This window comes from Bombina bombina, chromosome 3 (assembly GCF_027579735.1).
Source record: "Bombina bombina isolate aBomBom1 chromosome 3, aBomBom1.pri, whole genome shotgun sequence".
Taxonomy (NCBI): Eukaryota; Metazoa; Chordata; class Amphibia; order Anura; family Bombinatoridae; genus Bombina; species Bombina bombina.
Genome location: NC_069501.1, coordinates 811,188,794 through 811,215,260, shown reverse-complemented (window position 1 = coordinate 811,215,260; position 26,467 = coordinate 811,188,794).

Here is a 26,467-nt window from a genome sequence, read left to right as displayed (position 1 = left end):
TAGCGCTCCATTTGTAATCTGGTTTCAAATTTTCTAGAGCTGTTTCACACTTTCACTTGTGTGCAACCCATAACTTTCAACTTGTAATATGAGCGCTAATTAGGTTGGTCTTTTGAAAGTATAGGTTGCGCCAGAGAGATGTCGGCAGCGCTGACGCTTCTCTGATAAATGAGATTTACAATACACTTATATTATCAAGTTAAGGTCCTGCTATATTGCTTATTGCGTTCCATGCTGTCATTTGAACACGACTTGTAATGATCTAGCCCATAGTGTGTGTGTATATAAATGAATGCTTATATATACTGTATACATATATATATATATACTGTATATATAATACATATTGGAATTTCCAACATACATTTCTTTTCTAATAACAAAATCATAAAAAAATGTATTTAAAAAATAATTAATTAATTTATTTAGCAATTAACTCTTCCTCTCTCTCCATCAGTTGGCTACTTCTCACAATCCAGCTCCAGCAGAAATATTCAAGAAGTCATTGCACAACAATAATTTGTGCAAGTAAACGATTAGTGACTTTCTCTGTTGAGTACTGTAATGCTCCAACAGAATCGTCCAGGCACCAAATATTAATTTAAAGGGACAGTCTACTCCAAAAATGGTATTGTTTAAAAAGATAGTTAATCCCTTTATTATCCATTCCCCAGTTTTGCATAACTAACACGGTTATATTAATACACTTTTTACTTCTGTGATTATCTTGTATCTAAGCATCTTCTGACAGCCCCCTGATCACATGGGTCATTTATTTATTATCTATTGACTTGCTTTTTGGCCAAATTCTCGGGGCGTAAGCACAATGTTATCTATATGGCTCACATGAACTAGCAGTCTCCTGTTGTGAAAAGCAAATTAAAAAAGCATGTGATAAGAGGCTGTATGTAGTGACTTAGAAACAGGCAAAATTAAGAGGTTTAAATGTTATAAAGTATATTAATATCCCTTTAAGAACCCAAAGAAGCTCTTGATAATGCTTTTCATCCTATTTGAGGAGATGTTATATGCTCTGCATTGGTCTTTATAATGCACAGACATGACCAAAAATGAGCATACCCTGGAGGAGAAAACACATATGAAAATCTGAACATTTTACAATGTTTTCATTATTTATTTGACCTAGTTTAGCTTTTATACTGGTATTTTACCATTTCTCATTCTGTAAATCATGAAACTGCTAATATACAAGTTTAAAAAAATCTTGTCTGTGGCCATTTTAGAGTGTGTTACACATGCGCTACATAACAGAATCATTCCAACATCAAATTGACAAAAAGGCGCCAAAAACCTATTGAAAAGTGTTGAGAAAATTGATTCTGATCCCCAAATTAAAAGCCATCAATGCATCATAAGGGGTGAATTTTCTGATGCTTTTCCAATATGGAAATGATGTTATCATTTACATTCATGAGCTGAAAAATGGTCAATAAATAAATACATTTGACAAAATCGTAATGTGTATGTACAGAGAAACAATACGTTTGTGCCACCCCTCAAATAACTGTGCAACTAATAAAAAATTCTCAGATTCTGCACTGTTAGTGAACACTGAACTGACAAATACCATCAAAAATTATCTTAACACATTCTTTAAAAATCTATTAAAAACATTAACGGCCCCTAATCTGCCACCCCCAATGTCGCCACCACCTACCTACACTTATTAACAGCCAATAGAATGCAAACTCAATCCTATTGACTGATAGGAATTTTTCTACCTTAATTCCGATTGGCTGATAGAATTCTATCAGCCAATTGGAATCTAAGGTGACGCCATCTTGGATGACGTCACTTAAAGGTACCTTCATTCTGTTTTAGTCATCGGAAGAAAAGGATGCTCCGTGTCGGATGTCTTGAAGATGGAGCCACTCCGTGCCGGATGGATGAAGATAGAAGATGCCGTCTGGATGAAGACTTCTGCCCGTCTGGAGGACCACTTCTGCCCGGCTTGGATGAAGACTTCTGCCCGTCTGGAGGACCACTTCTCCCGGCTTGGATGAAGACGTCTCCTGGTAAGTCGATCTTCAGGGGGTTAGTGTTAGGTTTTTTTTAGGGTGTATTGGGTGGGTTTATTTTTTAGATTAGGGGTTTGGGCTTTCAAAAGAGCTAATTGCCCTTTCAAGGGCAATGCCCATCCAAATGCCCTTTTCAGTTCAATGGGGAGCTTAGGTTTTTTTAACTAGGTGGGTTTTACTGTTGGGGGGGTTGTTTGTATTTTTTTTACAGGTAAAAGAGCTGATTACTTTGGGGCAATGCCCCGCAAAAGGCCCTTTTAAGGGCTATTGGTAGTTTAGGCTAGGGTTTTTTTTTTTTATTTTGGGGGGGGGGGGCTTTTTAATTTAATAGGGCTATTAGATTAGGTGTAATTTGTTTAAATTTCTGTAATTTGTTTATTATTTTCTGTAATTTAGTGGGGGGGGGGGGGGTTTGTACTTTAGCTAATTTAATTTAATTTATTTAATTGTATTTAATTTAGTTAATTTATTTAATTATAGTATAGTGTTAGGTGTTAGTGTAACTTAGGTTAGGTTTTATTTTACAGGTACTTTTGTATTTATTTTAGCTAGGTAGTTATTAAATAGTTAATAACTATTTAATAACTATTCTACCTAGTTAAAATAAATACAAACTTGCCTGTAAAATAAAAATAAACCCTAAGATAGCTACAATGTAACTATTAGTTATATTGTAGCTAGCTTAGGGTTTATTTTATAGGTAAGTATTTAGTTTTAAATAGGAATAATTTAGTTAATGATAGGAATATTTATTTAGATTTATTTAAATTATATTTAAGTTAGGGGGTGTTAGGTTTATGGTTAGACTTAGGTTTAGGGGTTAATAACTTTAATATAGTGGCGGCGACGTTGGGGGCGGCAGATTAGGGGTTAATAAATGTAGGTAGGTGGCGGCGATGTTAGGGCCAGCAGATTAGGGGTTAATACTACTTAACTAATGTTTGCGAGGCAGGAGTGTGGCGGTTTAGGGGTTAATATGTTTATTATAGTGGCAGCGACGTTGGGGCGGCAGATTAGGTGTTAATAAGTGTAGGTATGTGGCGGCGACATTGGGGGCAGCAGATTAGGGGTTAATAAATATAATGTAGGTGTCGGCAATGTTGGGGCAGCAGATTAGGGGGTTCATAAGTATAATGTAGGTGGCGGTGGTGTCCGGAGCAGCAGATTAGGGGTTAATAATAATAATTTAGGTGCCGGCGATGTCGGGGGCAGCAGATTAGGGGTTAATAAGTGTAAGATTAGGGGTGTTTAGACTCAGGGTTCATGTTAGGGTGTTAGGTGTAAACATAACTTTTCTTTACCCATAGGAATTAATGGGGCTGCGTTAGTGAGTTTTACGCTGCTTTTTTGCAGGTCTTAGACTTTTTTTCTGCCTTCTCTCCCCGTTGATTCCTATGGGGAAATCGTGCACGAGCGCGTACGACCAGCTCACCGCTGACTTAAGCAGCAATGGTATTGGAGTGTGGTAATGAGCAAAATTTTGCTCAACGCTCACTTCTAGTATTTTAACGATGGGTTTCTGAAAACTCGTAATACCAGCACTGTAGGTAAGTGAGCGGTGAGTGAAAACTGCTCGTTAGCACCGCACACTCTCTAGCGCAAAACTTGTAATCTAGGTGTAAGATTCCACTTGCTGTGATATAATCTGCAACACACGATTCAATATGAAAAGATATATGAAAATACTACTATTTAAGTTTATATAACCACTATATCTTTGAACAAAAGTATATGTTTATTACTTGTTGAACATGTGACGTTTCTACTTATGTAAAATTTATCTTTTTCAATAAAGAAAAAATCTGAAAACCCCCCCAAAATTTTGATTATAATTTTCAATTGGGTAAATAACAATACTGCTGTGCAAATTAATTTAAAAAATGCATTTTTGGTAGAAACATAGGCCTAGATTACGAGTTTTGTCGGTAAGGCTGTGTGGTGCTAACAAGCCTTTTTTTTCCCACCACTCCCTTAAGACAACGCTGGTATTACAGGTTTTTTTTAAACCTGGCGTTAGCCACAAAAAAGGTGAGCGTAGAGCAGAATTTAGCTCCACATCTCACCTCAATACCAGCGTTGCTTATGTCAGCGGTAAACTGGCTGAACGTGCTCGTGCACGATTTCCCCATAGGAAACAATGGGGCTGAGCTGGCTGAAAAAAATCTAACACCTGCAAAAAAGCAGCGTTCAGATCCTAACGCAGCCCCATTGTTTCCTATGGGGAAATGAATTTTATGTCTGCACCTAACACCCTAACATGAACCTCGAGTCTAAACCCCCCTAATCTTACACTTATTAACCCCTAATCTGCCGCCCCGCTATCGCTGACAACTACATTATATTATTAACCCCTAATCTGCCGCTCCGGACACCGCCGCCACCTACATTATAATTATGAACCCCTAATCTACTGTCCCCAACATCGCCGACACCTTCATTATATTTATTAACCCCTAATCTGCCCCCCCAATGTCCTATGGGGAAATGAATTTTATGTCTGCACCTAACACCCTAACATGAACCTTGAGTCTAAACCCCCCTAATCTTACACTTATTAACCCCTTATCTGCCGCCCCCACTATCGCTGACAACTACATTATATTATTAACCCCTAATCTGCTGCTCCGGACACCGCCGCCACCTACATTATAATTATGAACCCCTAATCTACTGTCCCCAACATCGCCAACACCTACATTATATTTATTAACCCCTAATCTGCCCCCCTAATGTCGCCGCAACTATATTAAATTTATTAACCCCTAATCTGCCGCCGCCAACGTCGCTGCCACTATTATAAATTTAATAACCCCTAAACCTAAGTCTAAACCTAACACCCCCCTAACTTAAATATAATTTAAATACATCTAAATAAATTTACTACAATTAAATAAATTATTCCTATTTAAAACTAAATACTTACCTATAAAATAAACCCTAAGCTAGCTACAATATAACTAATAGTTACATTGTAGCTATCTTAGGGTTTATATTTATTTTACAGGCAACTTTGTATTTATTTTAACTAGGTACAATAGTTATTAAATAGTTATTAACTATTTAATAACTACCTAGTTAAAATAAATAAAAATATACCTGTAAAATAAATCCTAACCTAAGTTACAATTACACCTAACACTACACTATCATTAAATAAATTACCTAAACTACTTACAATTAATTAAAATTAAATTAAATAAACTAAATTACGGGAAAAAAAACACTAAATTACAGAAAAAAAAAAAGAATTACAAGAATTTTAAACTAATTACACCTAATCTAATCCCCCTAATAAAAGAAAAAAGCCCCCCAAAATAATAAAATTCCCTACCCTATACTAAATTACAAATAGCCCTTAAAAGGGCCTTTTGCGGGGCATTGCCCCAAAGTAATCAGCTCTTTCACCTGTAAAAAAAATACAATACACCCCCCAACATTAAAACCCACCACCCAGACACCCAACCCTACTCTAAAACCCACCCAATCCCCCCTTAAAAAAAATCTAACACTACCCCCCTGAAGATCTCCCTACCTTGAGCCGTCTTCACCCAGCCGGGCACAAGTGGACCTCCAGAGGTGCAGAAGTCTTCATCCGATCCGGGGGCGAAGAGGTCCTCCAAGCGGCAGAAGTCTTCATCCAAGCGGCATCTTCTATCTTCTTCCATCCGGAGCGGGTCCATCTTCAATCCAGCTGACGTGGAGCCATCCTCTTCAAACGACGTCCTAACACTGAATGAAGGTTCCTTTAAATGACATCATCCAAGATGGCGTCCCTTGAATTCCGATTGGCTGATAGGATTCTATCAGCCAATCGGAATTAATTGGATCAGCCAATAGGATTGAGCTTGCATTCTATTGGCTGTTCCAATCAGCTCAATCCTATTGGCTAATTGGTTCAGCCAATAGGATTTTTCCTACCTTAATTCCGATTGGCTGATAGAATTCTATCAGCCAATCGGAATTCAAGGGACGCCATCTTGAGTAGGGTTGGGTGTGTGGGTTTTAATGTTGGGGGGGTGTATTGTATTTTTTTTACAGGTGAAAGAGCTGATTACTTTGGGGCAATGGCCCGCAAAAGGCCCTTTTAAGGGCTATTTGTAATTTAGTATAGGGTAGGGAATTTTTTTTTTTTTTATTTTTTTTTTATTTTATTAGGGGGATTAGATTAGGTGTAATTAGTTTAAAATTCTTGTAATTCTTTTTTTTTTCTGTAATTTAGTGGGTTTTTTTCGTAATTTAGTTTATTTAATTTAATTGTAATTAATTGAAGGTAGTTTAGGTAATTTATTTAATGATAGTGCTAGATGTAATTGTAACTTAGGTTAGGATTTATTTTACAGGTATATTTGTATTTATTTTAACTAGGTAGTTATTAAATAGTTAATAACTATTTAATAACTATTGTACCTAGTTAAAATAAATACAAAGTTGCCTGTAAAATAAATATAAACCCAAAGTTAGCTACAATGTAACTATTAGTAATAGGTAAGTATTTAGTTTTAAATAGGATTCATTTATTTAATTGTAGTAATTTTTTTTAAATTATTTAAAATTATATTTAAGTTAGGGGGGTTAGGGTTAGGTTTAGACTTAGGTTTAGACTTAGGTTTAGGGGTTAATACCTTTAATATAGTAGCGGCGACGTTGGGGGTGGCAGATTAGGGGTTAATAAATGTAGGTAGGTGTCGGCAATGTTAGGGACGGCAGATTAGGGGTTAATAAAATTTAACTAGTGTTTGCGAGGCAGGAGTGTGGTAGTTTAGGGGTTAATATATTTATTAAAGTGGCGGCGATGACCGGTCGGCAGATTAGGGGTTAATATATTTATCAAAGTGTTTGAGATGTGCGGGGGGCCTCGGTTTAGGGGTTAATAGGTAGTTTATGGGTGTTAGTGTACTTTTTATCACTTTAGTTAAGAGTTTTATGTTCCGGCGTTAACCCATAAAACTCTTAACTACTGACTTTTAAATGCGGTAGGAGTCTTGACAGGAGAGGATCTACCGCTCACTTCTTCCAAGACTCGTAATACCAGCGTTAGGCAAATCCCATTGAAAAGATAGGATACGCAATTGACGTAAGGGGATTTGCGTTATGCTCGAGTCGCGGAAGAAAAGTGAGCGGTACACCTGTACCTGCCAGACTCGTAATACCAGCGGGCGTTAAAAAGCAGCATTGGGACCTCTCAACGCTGCTTTTTAAGGCTAACGCCAAACTCGTAATCTAGCCAATAGAAATTTAGGGCGAGATTACATGTGGCATAAGTTTCAGTGCAACTGCTGAAACCCAAGTCACCCGTAAATTCACCTCGCACATCGGGTGAATCAGATAACCCTCGCCGACAGATAAACTGGCAAGGTTCAGAAATGTGTGCAACTACACATACTTCGCCAGTAACTTACGCCAGTATATCATCTTCACGCGTAACTAAAAAAAAAAGTCAAATTCGCACATAAAAATCTCATCTGGAACCAAAAAAATTAAACGGATACGTCAAAACGCCCTTCAAAACCCCTAAACCACCATCACTCCACATTGCAAATACTAAATAAACATATTAACCCCTAATCCACCATCCCTCCAAAACGCAAACTACTATATAAACCTATTACAGATCGATTCTTAGGTCACTCCAGATGTTCCGCACACAAGTTCGGCACAATCTGACTACTTTTGCTAGTTATCAAAAAACTAGCAGGTACGCTCGGCACTTGTAGGTAATTTTTTAAATTAATTTAATGATAGTGTAGTGTTAGGTTTAATTGTAACTTAGGTTAGGATTTATTTTACAGGTAATTTTGTATTTCTTTTAGCTAGGTAGTTATTAAATAGTTAATAACTATTTAATAACTATTGTACCTAGTTAAAATAAATACAAAGTTGCCTGTAAAATAAATATAAACCCTAAGATAGCTACAATGTAACTATTAGTTATATTGTAGCTAGCTTAGGGTTTATTTTATAGGTAAGTATTTAATTTTAAATAGGAATAATTTATTTAATTGTAGTAAATTTATTTAGATGTATTTAAATTATATTTAAGTTAGGGGGGTGTTAGGTTTAGACTTAGGTTTAGGGGTTATTAAATTTATAATAGTGGCAGCGACGTTGGCGGCGGCAGATTAGGGGTTAATAAATTTAATATAGTTGCGGCGACATTGGGGGGGCAGATTAGGGGTTAATAAATATAATCCTGTACCTGTCAGACTCGTAATACCAGCGGGCGTTAAAAAGCAGCATTGGGACCTCTCAACGCTGCTTTTTAAGGCTAACGCCAAACTCGTAATCTAGCCAATAGAAATTTAGGGCGAGATTACATGTGGCATAAGTTTCAGTGCAACTGCTGAAACCCAAGTCACCCGTAAATTCACCTCGCACATCGGGTGAATCAGATAACCCTCCCCGACAGATAAACTGGCAAGGTTCAGAAATGTGTGCAACTACACATACTTCGCCAGTAACTTACGCCAGTATATCATCTTCACGCGTAACTAAAAAAAAAAAGTCAAATTCGCACATAAAAATCTCATCCGGAACCAAAAAAATGTAAACGGATACGTCAAAACGCCCTTCAAAACCCCTAAACCACCATCACTCCACATTGCAAATACTAAATAAACATATTAACCCCTAATCCACCATCCCTCCAAAATGCAAACTACTATATAAACCTATTAACCCGTAAACGGTCAACCCCCCACAATGAAAACACCTACTTAAAATATTAACACCTAATCCGCTAACCCCCCCACAACGCAAAGTATCTAATTAAACTTTTAACCCCTAAACCGCCAACCCACCACAACACAAAGGCCTCTAGTTATCAAGCCGTCAACCTCAAATACGCTGGAATTCCGCAGCGTATTTGTGGCGAGGCTGATTCGCCTTAGTTATCAAGCCCCTTACACCGGCAAAAGTATAATTTTGTGACGTAAGCTTCGATCCGCCGGACTCAGTCCGACACAGATCGATTCTTAGGTCACTCCAGATGTTCCGCACACAAGTTCGGCACAATCTGACTACTTTTGCTAGTTATCAAAAAACTATTAGGTACGCTCGGCACTTGTAGGTAATTTTTTAAATTAATTTAATGATAGTGTAGTGTTAGGTTTAATTGTAACTTAGGTAAGGATTTATTTTACAGGTAATTTTGTATTTCTTTTAGCTAGGTAGTTATTAAATAGTTAATAACTATTTAATAACTATTGTACCTAGTTAAAATAAATACAAACTTCCCTGTAAAATAAATATAAATCCTAAGATAGCTACAATGTAATTATTAATTACATTGTAGCTATCTTAGGGTTTATTTTACAGGTAAGTATTTAGTTTTAAATAGGAATAATTTATTTAATGATAGTGTAGTGTTAGGTGTAATTGTAACTTAGGTTAGGATTTATTTTACAGGTAATTTTGTATTTCTTTTAGCTAGGTAGTTATTAAATAGTTAATAACTATTTAATAACTATTATACCTAGTTAAAATAAATACAAAGTTGCCTGTAAAATAAATATAAACCCTAAGGCCTAGATTTGGAGTTCGGCGGTAAAAGGGCTGCTAACGCTCCGCGGGCTTTTTTCTGGCCGCACCATAAATTTAACTCTGGTATCGAGAGTTCAAACAAATGCTGCGTTAGGCTCCAAAAAAGGAGCGTAGAGCATTTTTACCGCAAATGCAACTCTCGATACCAGAGCTGCTTACGGACGCGGCCGGCATCAAAAACGTGCTCGTGCACGATTCTCCCATAGGAAACAATGGGGCTGTTTGAGCTGAAAAAAAACCTAACACCTGCAAAAAAGCAGCGTTCAGCTCCTAACGCAGCCCCATTGTTTCCTATGGGGAAACACTTCCTACGTCTGCACCTAACACTCTAACATGTACCCCGAGTCTAAAAACCCCTAGCCTTACACTTATTAACCCCTAATCTGCCGCCCACGCTATCGCTGACCCCTGCATTACACTTTTAACCCCTAATCTGCCGCTCCGTAAAACGCCGCCACCTACGTTATCCCTATGTACCCCTAATCTGCTGCCCTAACATCGCCGACCCCTATGTTATATTTATTAACCCCTAATCTGCCCCCCACAACGTCGCCGACACCTACCTACACTTATTAACCCCTAATCTGCCGAGCGGACCTGAGCGCTACTATAATAAAGTTATTAACCCCTAATCCGCCTCACTAACCCTATCATAAATAGTATTAACCCCTAATCTGCCCTCCCTAACATCGCCGACACCTACCTTCAATTATTAACCCCTAAACTTCCGATCGGAGCTCACCGCTATTCTAATAAATGGATTAACCCCTAAAGCTAAGTCTAACCCTAACACTAACACCCCCCTAAGTTAAATTTAATTTTTATCTAACGAAATAAATTAACTCTTATTAAATAACTTATTCCTATTTAAAGCTAAATACTTACCTGTAAAATAAATCCTAATATAGCTACAATATAAATTATAATTATATTATAGCTATTTTAGGATTAATATTTATTTTACAGGCAACTTTGTAATTATTTTAACCAGGTACAATAGCTATTAAATAGTTAAGAACTATTTAATAGTTACCTAGTTAAAATAATAACAAATTTACCTGTAAAATAAATCCTAACCTAAGTTATAATTAAACCTAACACTACCCTATCAATAAAATAATTAAATAAACTACCTACAATTACCTACAATTAACCTAACACTACACTATCAATAAATTAATTAAACACAATTGCTACAAATAAATACAATTAAATAAACTAGCTAAAGTACAAAAAATAAAAAAGAACTAAGTTACAGAAAATAAAAAAATATTTACAAACATAAGAAAAATATTACAACAATTTTAAACTAATTACACCTACTCTAAGCCCCCTAATAAAATAACAAAGCCCCCCAAAATAAAAAATTCCCTACCCTATTCTAAATTAAAAAAGTTACAAGCTCTTTTACCTTACCAGCCCTGAACAGGGCCCTTTGCGGGGCATGCCCCAAGAATTTCAGCTCTTTTGCCTGTAAAAGAATAAATACAATACCCCCCCCCCAACATTACAACCCACCACCCACATACCCCTAATCTAACCCAAACCCCCCTTAAATAAACCTAACACTAAGCCCCTGAAGATCTTCCTACCTTGTCTTCACCATCCAGGTATCACCGATCCGTCCTGGCTCCAAGATCTTCATCCAACCCAAGCGGGGGTTGGCGATCCATAATCCGGTGCTCCAAAGTCTTCCTCCTATCCGGCAAGAAGAGGACATCCGGACCGGCAAACATCTTCTCCAAGCGGCATCTTCGATCTTCTTCCATCCGGTGTGGAGCGGGTCCATCTTGAAGCAGGCGACGCGGATCCATCCTCTTCTTCCGATGTCTCCCGACTAATGACGGTTCCTTTAAGGGACGTCATCCAAGATGGCGTCCCTCGAATTCCAATTGGCTGATAGGATTCTATCAGCCAATCGGAATTAAGGTAGGAATTTTCTGATTGGCTGATGGAATCAGCCAATCAGAATCAAGTTCAATCCGATTGGCCGATCCCATCAGCCAATCAGATTGAGCTCGCATTCTATTGGCTGATCGGAACAGCCAATAGAATGCGAGCTCAATCTGATTGGCTGATTGGATCAGCCAATCGGATTGAACTTGATTCTGATTGGCTGATTCCATCAGCCAATCAGAAAATTCCTACCTTAATTCCGATTGGCTGATAGAATCCTATCAGCCAATCGGAATTCGAGGGACGCCATCTTGGATGACGTCCCTTAAAGGAACCGTCATTAGTCGGGAGACATCGGAAGAAGAGGATGGATCCGCGTCGCCTGCTTCAAGATGGACCCGCTCCGCACCGGATGGAAGAAGATCGAAGATGCCGCTTGGAGAAGATGTTTGCCGGTCCGGATGTCCTCTTCTTGCCGGATAGGAGGAAGACTTTGGAGCACCGGATTATGGATCGCCAACCCCCGCTTGGGTTGGATGAAGATCTTGGAGCCAGGACGGATCGGTGATACCTGGATGGTGAAGACAAGGTAGGAAGATCTTCAGGGGCTTAGTGTTAGGTTTATTTAAGGGGGGTTTGGGTTAGATTAGGGGTATGTGGGTGGTGGGTTGCAATGTTGGGGGGGGGGGGGGGTATTGTATTTATTCTTTTACAGGCAAAAGAGCTGAAATTCTTGGGGCATGCCCCGCAAAGGGCCCTGTTCAGGGCTGGTAAGGTAAAAGAGCTTGTAACTTTTTTAATTTAGAATAGGGTAGGGAATTTTTTATTTTGGGGGGCTTTGTTATTTTATTAGGGGGCTTAGAGTAGGTGTAATTAGTTTAAAATTGTTGTAATATTTTTCTTATGTTTGTAAATATTTTTTTATTTTCTGTAACTTAGTTCTTTTTTATTTTTTGTACTTTAGCTAGTTTATTTAATTGTATTTATTTGTAGCAATTGTGTTTAATTAATTTATTGATAGTGTAGTGTTAGGTTAATTGTAGGTAATTGTAGGTAGTTTATTTAATTATTTTATTGATAGGGTAGTGTTAGGTTTAATTATAACTTAGGTTAGGATTTATTTTACAGGTAAATTTGTTATTATTTTAACTAGGTAACTATTAAATAGTTCTTAACTATTTAATAGCTATTGTACCTGGTTAAAATAATTACAAAGTTGCCTGTAAAATAAATATTAATCCTAAAATAGCTATAATATAATTATAATTTATATTGTAGCTATATTAGGGTTTATTTTACAGGTAAGTATTTAGCTTTAAATAGGAATCATTTATTTAATAAGAGTTAATTTATTTCGTTAGATAAAAATTATATTTAACTTAGGGGGGTGTTAGTGTTAGGGTTAGACTTAGCTTTAGGGGTTAATCCATTTATTAGAATAGCGATGAGCTCCGATCGGAAGTTTAGGGGTTAATAATTGAAGGTAGGTGTCGGCGATGTTAGGGAGGGCAGATTAGGGGTTAATACTATTTATGATAGGGTTAGTGAGGCGGATTAGGGGTTAATAACTTTATTATAGTAGCGCTCAGGTCCGCTCGGCAGATTAGGGGTTAATAAGTGTAGGCAGGTGTCGGCGACGTTGAGGGGGGCAGATTAGGGGTTAATAAATATAATATAGGGGTCGGCGGTGTTAGGGGCAGCAGATTAGGGGTACATAGGGATAACGTAGGTGGCGGCGATTTGCGGTCGGAAGATTAGGGGTTAATTATTGTAAGTAGCTGGCGGCGACGTTGTGGGGGGCAGGTTAGGGGTGAATAAATATAATACAGGGGTCGGCGGGGTTAGGGGCAGCAGATTAGGGGTACATAAATATAACGTAGGTGGCGGTCGGCAGATTAGGGGTTAAAAATTTTAATCGAGTGGCGGCGGTGTGGGGGGAGCTCGGTTTAGGGGTACATAGGTAGTTTATGGGTGTTAGTGTACTTTAGGGCACAGTAGTTAAGAGCTTTATAAACCGGCGTTAGCCAGAAAGCTCTTAACTCCTGCTATTTTCAGGCGGCTGGAATCTTGTCGTTAGAGCTCTAACGCTCACTGCAGAAACGACTCTAAATACCGGCGTTAGAAAGATCCCATTGAAAAGATAGGCTACGCAAATGGCGTAGGGGGATCTGCGGTATGGAAAAGTCGCGGCTGAAAAGTGAGCGTTAGACCCTTTAATCACTGACTCCAAATACCAGCGGGCGCCCAAAACCAGCGTTAGGAGCCTCTAACGCTGGTTTTGACGGCTACCGCCGAACTCTAAATCTAGGCCTGTGATAGCTACAATGTAACTATTAGTTATATTGTAGCTAGCTTAGGGTTTATTTTATAGGTAAGTATTTAGTTTTAAATAGGAATAATTTATTTAATTGTAGTAAATTTATTTAGATGTATTTAAATTATATTTAAGTTAGGGGGGTGTTAGGTTTAGACTTAGGTTTAGGGGTTATTAAATTTATAATAGTGGCAGCGACGTTGGCGGCGGCAGATTAGGGGTTAATAAATTTAATATAGTTGCGGCGACATTGGGGGGGCAGATTAGGGGTTTTTTTTACAGGTAAGTATTTAGTTTTAAATAGGAATAATTTATTTAATGATAGTGTAGTGTTAGGTGTAATTGTAACTTAGGTTAGTTTTTATTTTACAGGTTAATTTCTCTTTATTTTAACTAGGTAGCTATTAAATAGTTAATAACTATTTAATAGCTATTCTACCTAGTTAAAATAAATTGAAATTTGCCTGTAAAATAAAAATAAATCCTTAGATAGCTACAATAAAATTATTATTTATATTGTAGCTATATTAGGGTTTAAATAATTAATTTAATAAGAGTTACATTTATTTAGATGTATTTAATTAATATTTAAGTTAGGGGGGTGTTAGGGTTAGGGTTAGACTTAGGTTTAGGGGTTAATAATTTTATTAAAATTGCGGCGGTGTAGGGGGGGCAGATTAGGGGTTAATACGTTTAATGTAGGTGGCGGCGGGGTCCTGGAGCGGCGGTTTAGGGGTTAAACAATTTATTTAGTTGCGGCGGGGTCCGGGATCGGCAGGATAGGGGTTAATAAATTTATTATAGGTGGCGGCGGTATAAGGGGGGCAGGATAGGGGTTACTAGGTATAATGTAGGTGGTGGTGGGCTCCGGGAGTGGCGGTTTAGGGGTTAATACATTTATTATAGTTGCGGCTGTGTCCGGGAGCGGCGGTTTAGGGGTTACTAACTTTATTTAGTTGCGGGGGGCTCCGGGGGCGCCGGTATAGGGGATAGAACAGTATAGTTAGTGTGGGTGCTTAGTGACAGCTTGTCAATAAAGCTGTCAAAAAGCCGAAGAGCAGCGAGATCGAATGAGTGATTACTATCACAGTCTGCTGCTCATCGCCCCCGTACTTGGTGCGTGGCTTTTTGACAGATTTATTGATAACTTTGGCGAGATTGTTCAGGTCCGCGGTGGCGATGGTAGGCGAGCTTAGGCGGGCGTATTGGGCCGGCGAAGGCAGGTAAGTAGACACGTTGATAACTAGAGGCCAAAGTATTAACCTAATAACTAAGCCCCCTAACCTAACACTCCTAACAACCCAAATTAATATACACTGAAATAAATTAAAAATATACTAACTACCTTAAAAATAATAAAAGATTGCAAAAAATAAAAAACCTAAATTACTAAAAAAACAAAATAACATTACCAAAAATAAAAAACCTAACAGTACAGAAAATAAAAAACCTAACATTACAAAAAATAACAAACTAACGGCTAGATTACGAGTTGTGCGTTATGCGTGAAAAAGCCTCCTAACGCTGCTTTTTCCCTACCGCTGGTATTACGAGTTTCCGTAGCACCACAAAAATATCCATCTCCGCTAAAATCATTAACGTAAACCCAGACCCAGTAGTTTATCATATACCGCTAACAAAAACATCCACAAATCACTTCAAAAACATTACACAAAGTACACTTACACTAAAAAAAAAAACTACACAATATTTATTTTTCAGATTTTACATTTTTATGTCAAAATAGAATGGATCAAAGTTACGAGATCTTGGGTGTTTGAAAAAAAAACCCACACAAATCCATTTTACATTGACTTACATAGACAGACGGGAACATACACTCATATAGCTACATCTAACTACAAATATTATCACATACATACACTTATCGATACATAAAAACAATATACAGCACATTACCTACACAAAACATATTTTGATTAGGAAATAAACACGATTTAGCTACTTTTTCACACAAGAACATGACGTCACTCACTTTACGCTCAAAACAAGTGTTGGATTTTATTTCTCAACAAATTTTTCTCCTCTATTGACTTCTATGGGGAAGACGTGCTTGTGCACGCGTTAGGCAGATTTACCTAATGCACGTAAAATGCGTAGACAAGAAAACTCATAATACCAGTTTTACAATTGTGAAACTAACTCATTCTTTCTTGCGTTAGTAATTTCTTGATCTATTTGTCATAGCGGGACTATTTCCCTATGGACTTTTGGCTTTTACTTGTGTGAAATTCACTACAACATCAAATTGTTATATAAATTTACATTACATCAACTACAAATCACCATCACCAATACAAAATCGGTTTGAAAAATTACATCAGATTTAAACAGACAGAAAAATAATTTTTATATTTCATTATTCAGAAACAGTAGACAATTGGAAGCACGTCTCATTTACCTCTATTATAACATTTCATTTATTCAATTCATATGCTTGCATGAACAGCATATCTACATAGGCTCAACACATGATCATTAATGGATGCACATACATGACTTTTGTCATTGACTCATACATGTGCATTGATATTCTGGGGGAAAAACATATATAAACAATGAACACATTTACATCATACAACTACATTGGAAGGTTGCTTAACATAAGATTCTCTCTATGAATCATGAAACATAAAATATGGATTTACTGTCCCTTTAACATTACGATTCACTCATAATATGCCATTAGGAATTACGTACAATAAGAACTTATCATTAGAAAATATTACAGCTGTCACTTTTTTGGGAAGGAACAACAATGCTATACTGCTTTATATAAGTCAGCATATGTGGGAGAGAATCACCATACATACGTATATGTACATAACACGCATCACACAACAACAAAGCACACATATATATATTTTTAATCAGCACACAAGAAGAATGTTTTAAAATACAACACAATGAAAATTTGCTAACTAGACAGGCAGGTTGCTAATATGATGATGTCATTATAAGCTTTAACCATACAGATTACAGCATTAGGACTGTACCGCCCCTTTCAGAAGTTTCTCACTCAATACTACAATATTACATATACGTAAACGAGAGTTTGGAAGATCTTCATTATTATTGAGATTTTAATGGGACGTGTACAATATTGACATCTCGCTAATCACTTATATATAGAAGATTACAGATGTCAACTGTTACTTTATCGTTTAGAAACAATATTGCAGCAACATTGATCGATCAGATTCTATGCCATGTCTATGCACATTATACACAAGTATGCGCTTTCATTCATGTTAGCGTGGACGTGTGCATTTTACTAAAGATTGCATTTAATAAGTATTTATTACACATATGAACAAAGAATACGAAGATGCACTGTATATGTTATATTTTACACTTTCACATTACGATTCATTGGGGGGAAACAAAATTTCAGCAAACACCTAAAAAAACGCCCACTTTGAAAGCAATTGCGCCGCTCACATACAATCAAGTGAATACAATCAGCAATCATTACGAACACGCTACCATTGGACATATTGCACTATAAATCCCCCAAACAACATGTCCAAAGCGTCCCTTGTGATCAACATTGCATCAAATCGCTTTTGTGTTTTTGCATACCTTGTTACTCCTTGTGTGTTTGCTCTGCTGTTTGACTTTGTGCTGCTTAGCTTGGCAAATATGGATGATCCGCAGTTAGTTGATGTTGGTTCTGTTGCACGAGTGGTATACAATAGAATCAGGCAGGCTCTGCATCTCCAAGAGAGACAAAGGGCTTGTCTGGTTAGAGGTCCTCCTGTTCACAGGGTGAGGCCCACCTTGAATAACATGAGCGACTTCCAGGTTTATGACAAGTATAGGCTCAATCGCGAACAGCTCATTAGCCTTTACAATTTTCTTAAACCTCATATGGAGCCACGTAAACGTATGCGGACTGCAATCCCTGGTATGACCAAGATGCTAAGTTGCATTCATGTCCTGGCCTCTGGGAGTTTTCAATCCGGAGAGGGGTACATGCATGGGCTGTCTCAGGGTACCTTCTTTGCAGTATTTGACAACTTTCTGGACGCCATGGTATGAGTCAGTAAGCATTACATAGGATTCCCTCAAAATGATGGTGATTGGAGGCGCCTGAAGAGGAATTCTTTGCAATAGCTCGAATGCCCAATGTCTTTTGAGCAATAGATTGCACCTAAATTGAGCTGCATGCTCCAGAAGATGACTTGCCCTTCCAATATCGCAAACACTTCCATAGTCTCAACGTACAGTTTGTTTGTGATGCACAGATGCGGATTATGCACATGTGTGCGAATTTCGGCGGGGCTTGTCATGATGCCCGCATCCTCAGACAATCGTTCCCGTGGTGGCAGTTTGAGGGCAGACAGATTCCCCCTGGGTGGCTTGTTGGTGAGTACTTGTGCACAACATGGTTAAGTAGTTAGACAATTGCCACAGTAGTCTTAAAAAAACTGTTGTGTTTGAGTAATGTTCAGCTCTAGGATGCAAGTTAAGCATTTCTTTCTCTTTTAGCAAATGTCTGGTTTATGCGAAATACGCATATGTAGCATGTCTTAGCTTAAATGGGCATTTAGAGAATGCGCTTTAACCATGTAATTGTCTCTTTACGCAAATGTCTAGTTTTAGCTCCAAACAGATATGTAGCATGTCTTAGCTTAAATGGGCAGCTCTAGGATGCAATTTAACCATTTCTTTCTCTTTTAGCAAATGTCTGGTTTATGCGAAATACGCATATGTAGCATGTCTTAGCTTAAATGGGCATTTAGAGAATGCGCTTTAACCATGTAATTGTCTCTTTCCGCAAATGTCTAGTTTTCGCTCCAAACAGATATGTAGCATGTCCTAGCTTAAATGGGCAGATAGAGAATGCGATTTAACCATATAATTGTTTTTCTGAAAATGTTTATTTTAGGGGATTTTCGTGTACACAAATGAATTGTATTTTAATATAATAATTTTAACAATATTTTTAATATTTGTCATTTTGTTATGTTCATTATTTATAGTTGATTCGGGTTACATGAGCCGGCCTTGGCTCATTACGCTGTTACGTAACCCCACAGACGAGGCCCAGGAGCGCTACAATCGGGCACACAAGCGGACTAGGGCTATAGTGGAGATGATGTTTGGGCTCCTCAAAATGAGACTAAGATGCCTGGACAGGTCTGGAGGAGCCCTCCAATAAAGCCCTAGTAAGGTGGCGAAGATTGTTATAGCCTGCAGCGTCCTGCATAACATTGCTCAGCGGGCTGGGATGCTGCAGGCTGTCCAGGATCCCTGAGACCTCCTCCAAGATGAGGAGGACGACCCTGTTCTAGAGGAGCCATTCCGGGATGAAGGGCTCAATGTCAGAGCAAACATCATCAACCGCCACTTCAGACGGTAAATACTAGAATTTATATAGGAGCATTGCGAATATGTGTGAATTTTAGGGAAATGAGAAGTAGAGAATTGTTAGGATTGATCATCAAATGATTTAAAAAAAAAAGATAAATTATTATAATTATTATTATTATTATTATACATAATTTATACATCAGATGATTCTGGCATTGGGTCCTGTAATGACTTTGCCATCTGGTTTTCAAAGACAATATCAGATGGTAAGTATAAACAATGTATGGACTGTGGGTGGGGGGAATATTGCACAATCAGCCATCATATGGCATACATTTTAAAATGTAGTGGCAATAATTATATGGAACAAGAATGTGAATGCATCCTATTGGAGACACTTAGATATTTATTTTTTTATAGTATTTCACAATCCTCTATTTTGAAAATGATGAATAAGACACCTAATGAATAGTGATGTCGCGAATAGTTCGCCGGCAAATAGTTCCCGACGAACATAGCATGTTCGCATTCGCTGCGGCGGGCGAACATATGCGATGTTTGATCCGCCCCCTATTCTTCATCATTGAGTAAACTTTTACCCTTTACCTCACAGTCAGAAGACACATTACAGCCAATCAGCGGCAGACACTCCCTCCCAGACCCTCCCACCTCCTGGACAGCATCCATTTTAGATTCATTTGGAAGCTGCATTCTTAGTGAGAGGAGGGACAGTGTAGCTGCTGCTGATTTAATAGGGAAATTGATAGCTAGGCTAGTGTATTCAGTGTCCACTACAGTCCTGAAGGGCTCATCTGATCTCTGCTGTAAGGACAGCACCCCAAAAAGCCCTTTTTAGGGCTAGAACATCAGTCTGTTTTTTTTTCATGTGTAATCTAATTGCAGTTGCCTGCCTGCCAAGCCACTTGCCCAGTGCCACCACTCATATCTGGTGTAACAGTAGTGTAAATGTAAAAAAAAAAATTTGACTGTGAAACATCAGTCTGCTAGTGTAATCTAATTGCAGTTGCCTGCCTGCCAGCGTGTGTGCCATGCCCACTTGCCCAGTGCCACCACTCATATCTGGTGTAACAGTAGTCTAAATTTAAAAAAAAAACTTTTTTGACTGTGAAACATCAGTCTGCTTGTGTAATCTAACTGCAGTTGCCTGCCTGCCTGCCAGCGTGTGTGCCAGGCCCACTTGCCTAGTGCCACCACTCATATCTGGTGTAACAGTAGTGTAAATTTAAAAAAAAAAACTTTTTGGACTGTGAAACATCAGTCTGCTTGTGTAATCTAATTGCAGTTGCCTGCCTGCCAGCGTGTGTGCCAGGCTCACAGCGTATACTGTGCCCACTTGCCCAGTGCCACCACTCATTTCTGGTGTAACAGTAGTGTAAATTTAAAAAAAAAACTTTTTTGACTGTGAAACATCAGTCTGCTTGTGTAATCTAATTGCAGTTGCCTGCCTGCCAGCATGTGTGCCAGGCTCACAGCATATACTGTGCCCACTTACCCAGTGCCACAACTCATATCTTGTTTAATAGTAGTGTAAGTGTACATTTAAAAAAAAAAAAACTTTTTAAACTGTGAAACATCAGTCTGCTTTTTTGTGTCAGGCTCACAGAGTATACTGTGCCCACTTGCCCAGTGGCACCACTCATATCTTGTTTAATAGTAGTGTAAGTGTACATTTAAAAAAAAAAAAAACTTTTTGGACTGTGAAACATCAGTCTGCTTTTTTGTGCCAGGCTCACAGCGTATACTGTGCCCACTTGCCCAGTGCCACCACTCATATCTTGTTTAATAGTAGTGTAAGTGTACATTTAAAAAAACAAAAACTTTTTGGACTGTGAAACATCAGTCTGCTTTTTTTGTGTCAGGCTCACAGCGTATACTGTGCCCACTTGCCCAGTGCCACCACTCATATCTTGTTTAATAGTAGTGTAAGTGTACATTTAAAAAAAAAAAAAACTTTTTGGACTGTGAAACATCAGTCTGCTTTTTTGTGTCAGTCTCACAGCGTATACTGTGCCCACTTGCCCAGTGACACCACTCATATCTTGTTTAATAGTAGTGTAAGTGTACATTTAAAAAAAAATGACAGGCAGAGGCAGGCCACCCCGCAGGTGCCGTCGTGGTCGTGGTACTGTGATTCCCTTTGGCCCTAGAATAATGCCCAGTGTTCAGAGGCCACGTACCATGAACTCGAAAAGTTCTGAGGACATAGTTGACTTTTTAACAAAGGATACCCAATCTTCTATAGCTTCCGCTCTGAACCCTGACGCACCATCCTCCTCCTGCTTATCTTCGGGCAGCACCTCTCAAGTTACCACTCGCCCGCCTGTCAAATGGGGAGTTTGGTCTGTCACTGTGAAGCGGGCGTAACCCTTACACTACCTGATCGATACAACATCATACCTGATGTTTTAAAGCATGTTATTCCAAAAAAATTAGGAATGTTAGGTGATTTATGCCCTTTATGGATTAAAACCAAACTCTGCATCAACTATGTAATTTTCCGTGGGAGTTTTGCCATGGATCCCTCTACAGCATGCCACAGTCCAGGTGTTAGTCCCCTTGAAACAACTTTTCCATCACTATTGTGGCCAGAAAGAGTCCCTGTGGGTTTTAAAATTCGCCTGCCCATTGAAGTCAATGGGGGTTCGCCCGGTTCGCCGGTTCGCGAACTTTTGGGGAAGTTCACGTTCGCTGTTTGCGAATCCAAATTTTTAGGTTTGCGACATCCCTACTGATGAAGATAAACTGTCATTTTGAGGATAATTGCCTTTCAAAAACCATACATCCAGGTTAGTTTGCACAATGCATGCTATTTAAGAATCATAGGAGGAGGAATGTTCAAAGAATTAGGAATATATACATGTACTATATTAGAATAAGTTTATTTTAGATACATTACCCCTACTTTGTGCTAGAGAGGACTCACATTCTGACCAATCAGACAAATGGATACATTTTATAGCTGATATAGAGGTATATTATTTGAAGGGACATGAAATATTACATTCAATTATGTTCCTCATACAATACAATCTAAAAATATTTATAAAAATTGATATGCATTATTTTGTCTAATTTTAAATGCTAATGTGTAATTCAACTGTTGATTAGACAATCTAATGGGATTAGTTTCAAATTATGGATAGATATAAATTTCAAGTATGAACCTGTTTTTAATATAAAGACAAAAAATACATGTTAGAGCATAGACACAAGATGATTTAACAATTATTAGATTTCATGAATATGTTAAGACATGTGTTCATTAAATAACCTAAATGACTAATGTTTTTAATATTTATTTTCTTTCTTTTTCAGAGTTTCATCTGTGATGAATTTCCTTTTTTTTATTTTTGTCAATAAATTTATTTTCATACTATATATTTTTATATATTTTTTTTTTAAATACATATTCTTTGAGACATATCTCTATCACAGTAAGATAAGAAGAAGTATATCCATCTAATATTCTGACAAGTAAACAAAATATTAGTCCCATGACTGTTAAAGTCATCTATTTTTACAAGCACATGCCTATCAAATATACTAATTTTGTTTAATGTATTGAATGAAAAATATCAACACAGCTTATTCAGATAAGATAATGTTAAAGTCGAGTATCTTACAAAATTTAAGTTGGCGTTAAATACATCTATCTATGCTTTTATTGTCTGATTCATAGATGTTAAAATCATAAAATGTTTATGACAAGTAAATGTAGTCTAAATTATACAGAACAACTTTGTTAATTTCACTTTCAAGAAATGAAAGTGTTTAACTTACATTAAAGTGACAGTGTAGTTGAATGTTAGATTTACATTCTAATCTCTATAATCTTTCTTAGGTATCCAAAAACATGCTTATTCGGCTTTAATGATTTTTAAGGTAATATGTTAGAAATTATCTTTAAATAAAACATAAGTTAATTTCAAATTTATACCAAGCTAGTTATTGTATGCCATATTGATTACTTTTTTAGCTCTAGTGGAGTTATTTGAAGGAAGGGTCAGTTAACTATAGATTTATAAAAGATAATTTCTCAAAATTATACTCTTTACCTGTTGGATAGATATCACATATCTATAGGTATTTCCATTCCCCTTTAGTTTAGTTTATTTCTACAATGTTAACTCCACATATTCCTAATGGTTTTGTCCTTAAAGGGACATTCAAACAAAAATGTAATTTAATGATTCAGAGAGATGATACAAATCTTTTAAACAACATTTAAATTTACTTCTATTATCTAATTAGATTCAGTCTTTAGATATCCTTTGTTAAAGAAATAGCAATGCACATGGGATAGACAATGACGCAAGGCATCTATGTGCAGCCAACAATCAGCAGCAACAGAGCCTATCTAGATATGATTTTCAGGAAAAAATATCAAGCTATAAAAGTTAATGAGATAATCGAACTAAAGTTGACGTTGTTTTAACATTGTATTATCCATCTAAATTAGGAAAGAACATATAGCTTAATGTCCCTTTAAGGTAAATCTGTATAAATACAGCCATTGGAAGATATTTCATTTACAGTGGGGCAATCAATATAGAAGGTGATACAAATATGCTTTATTGTCATGTTATCCTAATTTTGAGGAATGGAGATGCATAGGTTTATGATCAGCAAAGCATTACTGTGAAATATCTTCTTATTTGTGGGTGGCCAACAATGCATATTTACAATGTTTAGACAGATCAAGATTGCATATTAGCTCATTAAAGGGATGGTAATTCAAAAGCGTTTCTTTCAGGATTCCTAAATAAAATATAATTTTAAACATTAAAATGTAATTATCTAATTGATTGGAATTCATTCTTTTGATATTATTACCTTTACAACCATATCTAGATATGCTCAGTAGCTGAAGATTGGTGGATGCACAGAGATGCCTTGTGTGATTGGCTCAAACATGTGCATTGCTATTTCTTCTGTAAAGGATATCTAAAGAATAATCTAAATCGATCAAGTTACATTTTAAGAATATATTTGTGTGTAATGTCCCTTTAAAAATAAAGACGCCATTGCACAATAACATATGTGAGCAGTTCAGACAAATACAAGCTCAAGGTTTATTTACTAATAATGAAAAAATGTGAATTTTAAAATTTATAAACATATTATCCAAGTTCCGTCCATTATAACTAGAAATTACGCATTTCTGAAATATAGCGTGGGAAACGTATCTTGCAACACGAGATTCGCAACTTTAAAAATTCTATTCTAATGTCACGCACTAGCACACAATCAATGTGCATTGTAAATACATTTAATAGAGCAATGTCAATACTTCACAATAAGTCACAAAATTTATTTAATAAACAATAAATACATACAATGTTTACTTTTTATTAATAATAATTTTTTTATTAAATAACCTGATTGATATTAAACATCGAAATGTGTAAAACATTTACTAATGTGACTGGATTATATTTAATTACAATCAAATAGAGATCAAATATAAAATTAATATTTAACGGATCACATATATTAAATATGCGTCACACATATCCCCATAACAGTCCAATGAATTACAAATAAGTCTACATGAAAAATGTAGTAACAGCACCCCCCGGAGGTATGTGTATGGAAGTTACTAAGGTATGAAACATTAAGGAACAGCCAATCAGAGTTCATCACACAAACATAACTTGAGTCAGTATGGTCTCACAGACATGATAACAACATTTCAATATTTAATCCAATCAAATGTACAGATACCATGTCTCATGGTGCATCTCATGTTTACTTCACCATATAAAGTCCATTACACGTTGCCATTTTTGTCAGTTCTCTAATGCATATATTTTTATTCTAAATAAACTCGGCAGGCATGACGTCTCCTAGGTTCACCAAGCCGGAGAGTGCAGCACTGGTCAACGCTGTTGAGGACTTATATCCACAGCTGTTTGGGAACAAGAAGAAGTTGACGAAGCAGAGCATTAAGAAGGCCCTCTGGCGGTCTATCACCAATGATGTTAATTTGGTGTGTGGCATCCAGAGGACCACGGATCAAATCATGCGGAGGTTCGGTAATATGAGGTTGCGTCTAAGTAAGAAAGCCAACCTCATAAGGGAGTGGGTAAAAGCCCGTCGGAGGGATAAAAAGAAAGTTCCACCCCCACGGAAACTGTACCTGCTAACTTGTGAGGTGACTTTATGTGACCTCCTCAATCCCTGGGTCCCCCGCAGATTAAGAGCCTCTCGCTCCTAGGCTTCTTCTTCTTCCCTCCAAGCTGCTGGATCTGAAAGTCCTGACCCGGAGGCCAGTGCAGCTGCTTCTCCGCCCGGTGGCCTGGGAGATGAAAGTCTAGAGGCTGAACCAGGTAAATATCAGACTTCATATAATATATTGATATTTGAGTATATATTTAAGCAATGTGTATATATTCATATATTCATCCTATATAGAGCTCACAACACACGCTACATATGATGTTTAGATATCTGAATTTAGAATCATCACACATGAAATAGGAATGATGTTTCTTGCACTCTCCAGAATATGCGTCACAGAGCTAAAATGAAATTGCGCATCCTTGAAATCCCTATCATCCGCCATTTCATACATTGACTATCAAATCATACCACAGTTCTAAATATTAATTGTTATCATTCAATATTAACAAATATACGATTGGAATCTCGTAATACACCCAATTGGAAATATATTTGAAGTCTTTAGAAATTATACTCATCACACTACTATATGCAAATCAATTCAGAATCACGGATTCGCAATTCCGCTTTGAATCATTGCGCAATGATCCCGAAAGATAGAATTGCACACACACGTGAGCATGTGTTTGCTGTAACAGTGGCCTAACTTTAGACATGTTGGTCAAATCACAGATGCGCAATTCTGCTTTGAATCATTTCGCAATGATCCTGAAACATAGAATTGCGCACACACATGAACATGTGTTTGCTGTAACAGTGGCATTGCTTGAGACATGTTGGTCAAATCACGGATGCACAATTCTGCTTTGAATTATTGCGCAATGATCAGAAAGACAGAATTGCGCACACACGTGAACATGTGTTTGCAGTAACAGTGGCATTGCTTGAGACATGTTGGTCAAATTACGGATGCGCAATTCCGCTTTGAATCATTGCGCAATGATCCCAAAAGATAGAATTGCGCACACACGTGAACATGTGTTTGCTGTAACATTGGCATAACTTGAGACTTGTTGTTAAAATGTATACGTTAATTAGTATATATGTGAAGAATACAGTATCCTTATTTACAATATTCTACATTATAAAAGCTATACTAGCAAGATCAAAATAAAAATTGAACAATCTCTATCAATTG